Source organism: Mytilus galloprovincialis, chromosome 3 (genome assembly GCF_965363235.1).
Source record: "Mytilus galloprovincialis chromosome 3, xbMytGall1.hap1.1, whole genome shotgun sequence".
Taxonomy (NCBI): Eukaryota; Metazoa; Mollusca; class Bivalvia; order Mytilida; family Mytilidae; genus Mytilus; species Mytilus galloprovincialis.
In genome coordinates this window covers 52288841-52299493 of record NC_134840.1, presented here as the reverse complement: position 1 = coordinate 52299493, position 10653 = coordinate 52288841, and the positions used below count along the sequence as shown (strand labels likewise).

At 32.6% G+C, this 10653-nt stretch overlaps 1 long non-coding RNA gene across 1 annotated transcript; it reads right to left on the bottom strand.

Moving 5' to 3' along the window:
• Positions 1-839: 839 nt before the first annotated feature.
• Positions 840-7664, bottom strand: LOC143068268 (uncharacterized). The gene is made up of 3 exons (XR_012976146.1): positions 7362-7664; positions 1756-1905; positions 840-1482 (listed from the first exon to the last, which is right to left on the bottom strand). It is a non-coding gene; the product is annotated as an uncharacterized LOC143068268 (long non-coding RNA).
• Between the last annotated feature and the right edge of the window lie 2989 nt (positions 7665-10653).

The window sequence follows — 10653 nt, the reverse complement described above, 5'->3', positions numbered from 1 at the left end:
CAGTGATGAGTGTTGGTGCAGTCAAATTGCATTTTACCGTATTTTCCATTGGTATATATACAGCTATTCATCGTATATCGCCTTGTTGTGGAGAGTTCATTTCTGACGTCATTAGAGACTGCAGGTTCGCGAAACTTTTTATGTGGTCTTCAACATGAAATTAAAAATGATGGGTTTCACAAAAATATGTTTCACTGGAACAGTTGTAACAGTTGCAATATATATATATATATATATTATAGAGAGAGAATAATCAAACGTTGTCTCAAATATACATTCTATTTTTATTCGGCTAGTACAGGATAGAACTGGGAAGCTGATCAAGTTTGATCCCGTTTCTAACAGTAACATTGAAAGTCATGTGACCACCATATTTTGTCTTGTTTTGGGGCCATTTTTCTACAAATGAGACGAGCTGTATCAACTCAAATCATGTTATACGTTATACACAACTGCGTGTATTTCATGCCGCAACTAGGGACAATATTTTTTTTCGGTCTGTTCGTCCGGTCTTTCGTTCGTCCGTATGTCCTGTATCGGTTAAAGTTTTTGGTCAAGGTAGTTTTTATGGAGTTGAAGTCAAATTAACTTAGTACACATGTTCCCGATGATATAATCTTCTACTTTTATTGCCAAATTAAAGTTTTCACCCCAATTTCACAGTTCACTGAATATAGAAAATTAATGTGCGCGTGGGGCATCTGTATACTTTGAACATATTCTTATTTTTTAAAACTAAACGAAAAAATTGCGTTGGTAAATCTATCAAGCCAAAATATATTTTAATATTATATTTCAAGGAACATTGCTTAAAGTTTTAACAAAATTAATAAGATAACTTTAAAAGCTAATACTTTTTATTTATTGGTGTATTGATGTACGGCGAAACATTCTGCTCCTTTTCGTCATTACTTGTCTCCCAGTGCTAGTCTAACTTTCACAAGATACTACTGTCGTGGATCTGCTCGTCTATGGAAATTGAGCACCCATCATTGAATATATCAAATTATTTTACTGTTGCTGGTGTTGAAAACAATAAAGAAACAAAATTTCAGAGTTAAGCCTTGTCAAACCTTCTTCTTTGTCAGTCAATATGATATGATTATACATGACGATTATACGTGACGATACCATGCATGTAAAGTAAAGTTGATACAAGTACTAGTAGTCTTTACTTCTCGAACCTTCGTTTATAGTATTGGATGGTTGATTAAATTATAAACTGGGAACTTTTCAAAAGCATTTTTTACAAATATTACACATGTGTTTATTATATCAAATCTATAGTTTTCTCTGATTGTGATAAACTGTCCCTTCGTATTTTCTCTACTTGGGTGATTCTTTCTATCACAAGACACCAAATAGATAATATTGGGAATATCAGCGAGATAACTACTAGAGCGAATGATAGTGACAAGTTGTGCTGCACAGTTGTTCCACATCCAATCGCCCAGCATAGAATACCAACTACAGATGTCACAACTGAAAACAAATAAATTATATTCTCATTTGATTATTAATATTATTTTATTAAATTAACAAAAAAGTAAATTAAAGAAATATATTCGGCTACGAGTAACAAAGCATCTTAAATATAAAACATAATACGACCCTCTTCGTTGTCAATTATTACAAATATAACATTTAAATAATGAACTATCAGAATAATTAAATGAAAAACAGATTTTTAAATCAGAAAATAGTAAACTTTCGTGACCTCTAATAACAAAAATGGTACTTTTCTTACTAAAATACCTGTTGTAAAAATTGCTGCGACGTTAGCAATAAATATGCTGGTGCCATACACTGGAAACTGGTGGTATACAATAAACAGCACTATACTGGTTACATATCCAACTAATGATAAACACTCAAATAACCGGACTACTGTAAAACCACTGTACGCTGAAATAAACAGCACTATACTGGTTACATATCCAACTAATGATAAACATTCAAATAACCGGACTACTGTAAAACCACTGTACGCTGAAATAAACAGCACTATACTGGTTACATATCCAACTAATGATAAACATTCAAATAACCGGACTACTGTAAAACCACTGTACGCTGAAATAAACAGCACTATACTGGTTACATATCCAACTAATGATAAACACTCAAATAACCGGACTACTGTAAAACCACTGTACGCTGAAATAAACAGCACTATACTGGTTACATATCCAACTAATGATAAACACTCAAATAACCGGACTACTGTAAAACCACTGTACGCTGAAATAAACAGCACTATACTGGTTACATATCCAACTAATGATAAACATTCAAATAACCGGACTACTGTAAAACCACTGTACGCTGAAATAAACAGCACTATACTGGTTACATATCCAACTAATGATAAACATTCAAATAACCGGACTACTGTAAAACCACTGTACGCTGAAATAAACAGCACTATACTGGTTACATATCCAACTAATGATAAACATTCAAATAACCGGACTACTGTAAAACCACTGTACGCTGAAATAAACAAAAACACATGTCATGTTCTGAACTGACCTTAGTCTAGACAAGATGTAAGTAAGTCAATCTTAGTTCACTGAATGCCAATCATATTATCCATCAGACAACAATAAAAACAAATGAAGATTCTGAGTCTGGGCAGACGTATTAAAAATGGCCAAGTCTCATGAGAAATGTCCCATTTACAATGTAAAATTGCAAAGAAACATAGATTATGTGAAAACTGGCCAAATTAAACTGATTTCGTGAAAAAGGCAACCTCTTTTTTAAAATCTTAAATAGTTCATTATTCAATGAAAAGACCGGTTCATTGTAATTTCACTTTTTCTGATTACTACATTTTTTTGTTTTATATACGCAATAATGCCCCATAAATTTATAATACATGTACAAATCATGTACAGCTTGGAGTGCAATTCGACCATTTACAATGCAGCAATTGTCGTAACGTACAATAATAACTATAATTCTAAATAAACAGCTTCAGTCACTCGGAAGAAGTAAGTTACGTAAATTAAAACAGTAAAAAATTATTATATATTGGACAAAGTTCACTATTTTTGAATTTTCAAGAAATCGTGATGGCTTGAACGAGCCTACAAATAGAACAGTGCCGTAAAAAAGTAATCATAATATTCTGATATTTCAATTACAAACTACTAAAACGTATATCCAAATTACGAGTCTGAAGTAAACAGTTAACAATGCATTTGCTCGATAAAATATATCAGAATTACGTGTGAATTTTCGTCTAGACGCCATCTTTTAAACTATCGATATGACTTCCGAAGACTGTCGATGATCACATAACCCGATATAAACATAAACATAAAAAAAGATTGATAGCGACCTCGTGCAGTCGGATTTGTCTAAGTCTGTTTGGTTTTATGTTATAGATTAAAAGTTTATTAACGTTTTTACCTGTGTAAAATGAATTTTGATGATCGAATCGGTCAACGAAATGATTCCCCTTTATTTTACTTTCAATATTGACATTCTTGTCCTTTTAAATACTGAACAAGACTAATACATGAGGAACAAATATCTTGCTAATGAGTTAAATTGAAGGACACATGAATACTGCTTCAATGAGGTCGAATTATTTACTTGCAAGTTTTAATGATATAAACAAACAAAATTGTATTCTATTTTTTCATATTTCGTAGCTAATTCCTTTTCAAGATACGACTAATGACAACCACAGTCTAAAGATAGAATTAACGGCGCGCTCATGTCATCAATTGACTGGGTCAGATTATGTGAACTTTTGTCTGTAACAATCACTTGTAATATCGTATGTGTTATAGACATTGAAACTCTGAGGTCACCAAAAGTTATAAACGCCTAAATAAATTAATACGAAAAACTAGCAGAGGACTCAATCTTGTGTGTTGAACTAAATGTTGAAAACTGAAACTTAAACCTTCTTTTTTTCTTCTCGTGCACCTGCATGTATTTTACTCTTTAATTATATTTAAATCCACAGTGGCAGACTGAGTGAGCGTAAAATCACTGTTATCGATAGACAATGACAAACACAAGGTAAAGATAAATGATTCAGTATAATTACCAACGTAATCATTTCGGTTGTCCACGCTGTTATGAAAATGATTCTGATAGACGTATGCATTAACTTGACATGTGGCGGATTAAACTATTTAAAAGTATGATTTTGAAAGGTCATTATTGCGGCTCTTTTTATGTTTACTAGTAAACTTAATTAAAGCTGTACAAAGAAATATACATAATAAACCAAAAACAGGAAAAAGGACGAAACTCCATGACGACGGTTTAAACAAAAGTACAAACAAAACATCTATAACAATCAATACCGTTTACATATATAGATATAGGAAGATATGGTATGAATGCTAATGAGACAACTGTCCATCCAAATAACAGTTTATAAAAGTAAACCATTATAGGTCAAGGTACGTCCTTCAACACGGAGCCTTGGATCACACCGAACAGCAAGCTATAAAGGGCCCCAAAAATTACTAGTGTAAAACCATTCAAACGGAAAAACCACTCGTCTAATCTATATAGAAACGAGAAAAACTTTTGAACTACATAAACAGACGACAACTATTGTACATCAGATTCCTGACTTAGGACAGGTGCAAACATTTGCAGAGGAATTAAACATTTTAATGGTACCAAACCTTCTCCTGTTTCTGAAACAATAATATACATATTAACAACATAGAAAAACACACTATAAAATATGAATTGGAAGGCTTAACTCAATAAAAAAACGCAATATATATATATATATATATATATATATATATATATATATATAGTATATAGATACAATTGATCTTTTAAGGAAGACTTTAAAATTTGAATTCTTATCTGACTCACTTAAAATGTTTGTAAGTTGTATAATGTTTCCGCTGAATACTTATAACGTAAAATGACTTGCGGAAGACGTTTGTGATTGTTCACCAAAGACATAATTGTATAAACAGGAAGGACTTGGGTGTACATGTTGATGACTCCTCTTAAAACAATGAATATCTGTATTTAGTTTTTTATTCCAACAATGAAGTGGAGTTTTGTGGCGACCGATCCTTTAGATTTAATTTTGTTCTATTGAAAAAGCTTCATTGAAAGTTGTCTTTGTTCAATTTTTTTAGTTGGAGTAACATGATAATGTGATCAGTCTAAACTTCACTATGTTTTCTGGTACTTCAAAATCCAAGGTGTCGCTCACCTTGGTCTATGTGCATATTGAACAAAGGACACAGATTGATTCATGACAAAATTGTGTTTTGGTGATGGTGATGTGTTTGTAGATCGTACTTTACTGAACATTCTTGCTTCTTACAATTTTCTCTATCTATAATAAACTTGGCCCTTTAGTTACAGAGGAAAATATTTGAATCAATGAAAATTGTTAAAAATTGGCTATAAAGGGCAATAACTCCTAACGCTATTTTACCTATGACGAAGTTGTCAATTTCATGTCAATTTCGTTAGCAACGCCGCGTGCATCCTTAGTTTCTAGCGATAATTTACCATCTCAAGCGAGTAGCATGATATGAAAAATTATCACAAAAGAAGATAAAAAGAAAAATGCACAAAATAGCGATAATGAACATTATTGCTGTTTACAGTTTATCTTTATCTATTATAGTATTCAAGATAATAACCAAAAACGGCAAAATTTCTTTAAAAATTACTAATTGGGGGCAGCAACCAAACAACAAGTTGTCCAAATCATCTGAAAATATTACAGCAGATAGATATTGACTTGATAAACAATTTAACCCCTTGACAGATTTGCTCTAAATGCTTTGGTTTAAGAGTTATAAGCCAAAATCTACATTTCCCACCTATGTTCTATTCTTAGCCATGGCGACCATCTTGGTTGGTTGGCTGAGTGACCGCACACAATTTTTAAACTAGATACCATAATAATGATTGTGGCTAAGTTTGGTTAAATTTGGCCTAGTAGTTTCAGAGGAGAAGATTTTTGTAAAAGATTACAAAAATTTACGAAAAATTGGTAAAAAATTACTATAAAGGGCAATAACTCCTTAAGTGGTACTTATTTGTAGATCTTACTTTTCTAAACATTGTTGCTGTTTACAGTTTATCTCTATCTATAACAATATTCAAGATAATAACCAAAAACGGCAAAAATTCCTTAATATTACCAATTCAAGGGCAGCAACCTAACAACCAGTTGTTCGATTCATCAGAATATTTACGGACAGATAGATCTTGACTTGATAAACAATTTTACCCCATGTCAGATTTGTTCTAAATGCTTTGGTTTCAAAGTTATAAGCCAAAATCTACATTTAACCATATGTTCTATTTTTAGCCATGGCGGCCATCTTGGTTGGTTGGCCGGGTCACCGGACAAATTTTTAAATTAGATATCCAAATGATGATTGTGGCCAAGTTTGGTTAAATTTAGCCCAGTAGTTTCAGAGGAGAAGATTTTTGTTTAACGACGACGACCCTGACCACGACGTACGACGCTGACGACGCCGGACGACGACGGACGCCAAGTGATGAGAAAAACTCACTTGGCCCTTTGGGCTAAGTGAGCTAAAAGGGGGAGGGGAGGGGAGGGGAAGGGGGACTTACCCCACCACATTATTAAGTGCATTTTTTCCAAGTTAAGGATAGCGTTGATGTCATATCATATTGTTTACCAATACATCTATCAAGCCTATTTCATCAAAGCTTTGTAAAGGTAATATTTCTACCAAACATTTCATATGTATGGATATACATTCTAACAGTTATTCTGATAACAGTATCAAAAGTATAATAAATGAAAAGAAAAGTGTATGACTTTTTTTTTACAAAGGTATATGGCCCGAGTACACAGTTATCGTATAGTCCCTAGTGTGGACAGTGTGTTACTTACTAGTACCATTTTTTTTGTATACCCCTTCCAAATTTATTTCTCCATGTTTTATGCCTTAAATGGCAAATAGGGGATGAAATTACACTGTATCAAAATTTGGGTCATGAATTTTAGAGTAAAGTAGTGATTTGGTCCAGCTGAAAAGGTTAAATATAGCACTTCGGAAGTTGTCAAAAGATTTCAAGACCCCCTTAACATTAAATTGTCCATATTTTGAGTTAGAGCCGATGAAGTTTTCTATAATTTTGATATATTTTGTCCCAAAAGTAGTACAATACACTGAAATATTTTATTTTAGATACGAAATAACTGTGCACACTCGGAACTAGTCAATGAGACAGTAACTAAACAAAACAGAAAATACGACAAAACTCCTATATTTAAGTTGTATTTGCTTCTTGCAATATATTTGAAAACCTTCTTGTGCATGGTTTATTTTCTCAGTCCATTTTTTTTTCTATACAAAAGAAGTGTTTACCTGTGTATCCTTGGCACCAGTATTTGCCTCCCATTTTAAAACAAGCTTGCCATAAACCTATACTTATTAGTCTAAAAGATTGTGTTCCCATCAAGTCGTTTTCCTCAAAGAAATTCCAAAAAGGCATAGTAAAAGCAGCAAAGTGAATCAGAAATCCTGCTATCATAAATCCAAGACAGAATTTAAGATTTTTTGTTATCTCGATCATTATGAACAATTAAAAAATATTTATGTATATTATAAACGGATATTGCTACAAAAGGTCAATAAAACTGCGGTTACTGTTCTATTTGTTTTAAGAGTAAAAAGAAAAGAGGATTAAGGTTCATATGTTCTATATTAAGTGTAAGTTGTTCCTTCTGAACACTTATATATCCATTGTAAATACAATTTTATATTGTGTCGCTATTCGAATTCGATGTTGGGTACCTTCATTTTAAAATGTCCGGTTTAAAGTTGCATTGATAAATTTGTTCATATTTCTATATATTTATACTTTAGTTTATCTTTGATTTATTAAGCAACTTGAATGAATATAAAGTTTTGCAAACAGTAAATTTACAAGTAATTGTGATAAGTCATGTATTTACATAAGTGCTAACTACTGGTACGCTCAGGGGATGAATCCTTCATTAGGAGTGGCTCTGACCATGTGTTTGTAGAGATTTGCCAAAGAATCATTCAAATAATTTGTTTAACACTTTAAATAAGAGGGGCGAAAGATACCAGAGGGACATTCAAACTCATAGATCGAAAATAAACTGACAACGCCATGGTAAAAAATGAAAAAGACAAACAGACAAATAATAGTACACACGACTTTAATTCAAATCTGCGGCCCAAGCTTCATTGGAGATAGAATGGCATGATTCTGGATTTAATGAGTAGAAAAGGGTAAATAAATAGATTCCGAGAGCAGAGAGGCACATATCAGAACATACACTTTTACCATTCTTTTTATCATAGATTTCTAATCGCCAATTCTACGCATTGCTCTCTACAAAGTTAGTATTCTAAATGGTAAAAGTGTATATTTGTTCTGATATGTGCATCTCTGATGTCACGGCTGGTAATCTACACACGCAGAACAATTGGTTCTGCAATGAAAACCGTGAGAGGATTTTCCGGTTGTGCTTGAGTGGAGTAATTGTCACCGCTTCAAAAGGTATGTACATTTCTAAATCGCAATTTTCTTATTCGACTGATCAAAATATTGAAAATCGGAGAATGCTATGCTGTGGTGAATACTTTAACGCAGAGATACGTGTATTATTTACTGTTGTACGTGGAGTTGAACTCCTGCAAAATCAGTTGCCGCACGAGAATTTGCTTTAAAAAGTGACATTTAGATTTTAAAATGGTTCTTATTACAGACCCTCAAGTTCAAATTTACTTTTTATTCGGTCAATGGGTATGCATGTCGTTTTGGGCGGCGTGTACGCTGTCCGGTGTTGATCGACATCCTAATAAATCTAAAAACCTCATATTTTCATTATGACATGCGTGAGGGGATCGGTTCTGATTGAGGACATCGTGAATGCGTGAGGGGACGTTGTAATATAATATCCAAATTATGAGTCTTTGAAAATTGCCTAAATGTGGTCAGATTGTTCATGAAAAAACACATTTGTGTGCATAAACAAAATTAATGAGATAGAATTTTGAAAAACATTGTGGGAAGATAGGTTTTACGAACAATAAAAGGAAAACATTTGTCAACAATTTGTTTCTAGCTACAAATAAAAGTTGAAAAATTTCATATCAACCCAGTATGTATTTTTTACGAAAAGAATGGATCGCGAAAACACAAATGTTGATATTTGTTTGAATATTTTGATTTATACAATACATCACAAAGTTTTCTGTATATGAATAAACAGTCTAACCAATAAATTGCAAATATGTCTCAAATAAAGGCAACAGAAGTAAACCGTTGTCGAAATTCATAAATTGATTGAGAAAAAACAAATTAGACTACAAACTAAAACTGAGGGAAACACATCAAATATAAGAGGAAAACTACGACACAACAGCAACTCAAAATTAAACTTTAACACACACAGAAACGAATTACAATTTAACAATGGCCATTTTCCTGACTTGGCACAGGACATTTTAAGAAAAATGGTGGGATGAACCCGGTTTTGTGGCATGCCAAACCTCCCGCTTCTACGGCAATGGTAAATATATCATTTAAAGACCACATTACATGACAGGACTACTATACAAATAAATGAAAGAACATATAGGACAGAGAAACTCTCCAATTAAAGCTAACAAAAGGTACCAGGTTTAAAAAACACTTATACGTCAGACGCGTCTTTCGTCCACACAAGGCTTACCAGTGACGCTCAGATAAAAAAAAAGTTCGAAAGCCAAGACAAGTACATTGAGGACCAAAACTTCCAAAAAATTGTGCCTAATACGGCTAGGGTTTCTGCCTGGAATAAGAACATCCTTGTTATTTCGAATAATTCATAATTTTGCAACCAATGATGTTTTATAAAATGACTATATAATAGATATACATGATAAAATCGAAGTGATGACTAACTACACGATAAAAACGGATACATAAAACTACCTAAACCAGCACATAAAAATTCACAGCCGAGTTAGCCAAAACCATAAACGCACAAAGTGACGTAATATATGAATTTCTTAAACAATATCCCAAAAATAGGATACTAGACAGAATTCAGAATTAGATTTGTAATACTGATATAACATTTATCAATAACAATGAATATTACAATATTAATTAATATCAAATTGTAGTAGTAAACAATACCGATTATTTACCAAATCCACGAATTTGGACACATATTTGAAATTTATTGGTAAGACTTTTATTCATAAATAGAAAACATGGTCATTTATTGTTATTTCAAAATTCTATCTCATAATTTTTATTTATGCACACAAATTTGTTTTTTCATAAACAATCTAACCATATTAAGGCAACTTTCAACGACTGATAGCTTGTATATAAAGATATGATATAAGTCCCCTCACTCATTCACGATGTCCTCAATCAGAACCGATCCCCTCACGCATGACAAAATGAAAATATGAGGTTTTTAGATTTATTAAGATGTCTATCAACACCGGACAGCGTACACGCCGCCCAAAACGACATTCATACCCATTGACCGAATACAAAGTAAATTTGAACTTGTAGGTCTGTTAAAAGAACCATTTACAAATCTAAATATCACTTTTTTAGGCAAATTCTCGTGGGGCAACTGATAATGTAGGAGTTCAACTCCACGTAAAACAGTAAATGATACAT